Below are 1,171 nucleotides of genomic sequence, written 5' to 3'. Positions count from 1 at the left end.
CTTTATCTCTTTATCTATTCTTTGTCTAGATGATCTGTCCCTAGGGGATAGTGCAGTGTTGAGGTCTCCAACAATGAGTGTATTGCAGTCTATCTCCCCTTTTACATCTAACAGTCTTTCCTTCACATATTTAGGTGCTCCTGTGTTAGGTGCATAGATATTTATAAGAGTTATATCTGATTGATCTATTGATCCTGGAGGAGTCTGACCCAGTGGGGCCCCAGGACCTGTGTGGAGCCCTTGACCTTTTGAGCACCGCTTCTGCTCAGTTCAGTACATTGGCAAGGCTGCTACGGTGCGCCCCCTGACCTAGAAACAAAGCTTGGGTCAATTAGCATGTTGGCAAGGCCACTTGCTATTCGCTCCGGGAACTGTGGTAGCCTTCCTGGGAAGTGACCCCCCTCTGACTCCCTGATATACTACTATAAAACAATTACATAGTTTTCTCATACATCTTTGTAGTAAGATTTCCCCAAAATTCCCCGACCACTCCCCTTTACCCTGACCACTTAATGTTAATTACAGTGCTTCATCGGGCACAGTAGAGGGTGTGTTGAAGTTCTTCTTGACATTTGAAAGGCCTTTCAAAACACATTTAATATAAACTTAAAAATAATCTCTTAGGTCGAAACTGACCCAGGACACCACCCGCCTCACTGTAGTTAATGTTCTGACAAAGTACATGATGGTGGCGCCAGAGGCACAATAGAATGCCTAAGTGTACCACAAAGTTTTTCATTAACTTGTTAGTCACTTTACCACCAGTTGAAAAAGCTGTATCCCCGCCCTCATCAAGTGAACACTAACTTCACCCCTTTAGGATTGGTAAATATATTAGAATTCCTTTAATTAAATTACAGATCTCTATATAATTATATAAATATCTGTCTTTATTGAGATCCAGAAGAACTAATATCTGTACTTGAGATTTTCTTTTGTAGCAATGCAACCAGTAATTGCAAGACGGCTGCCACCAAGTACTGGCTGATAATTAACTCTGCCTGCTGGATGTGTCCTCCAAAACCACACTCCCAGAAGTTCCCAAAAGAGTGCTTACATCAATCAAACAATTGTTGAATTGTATCGATGATTAATACACCTGCTCTTAGTCAAACCCTGAATAGAATCTTTGATCTCTATTGTTAAAACTTTATGAATTGATAATTAGAAC

Source organism: Tupaia chinensis, unplaced genomic scaffold (genome assembly GCF_000334495.1).
Source record: "Tupaia chinensis unplaced genomic scaffold, TupChi_1.0 Scaffold000037_18, whole genome shotgun sequence".
NCBI lineage: Eukaryota > Metazoa > Chordata > Mammalia > Scandentia > Tupaiidae > Tupaia > Tupaia belangeri.
Note: the sequence above shows the minus strand (reverse complement) of the source record.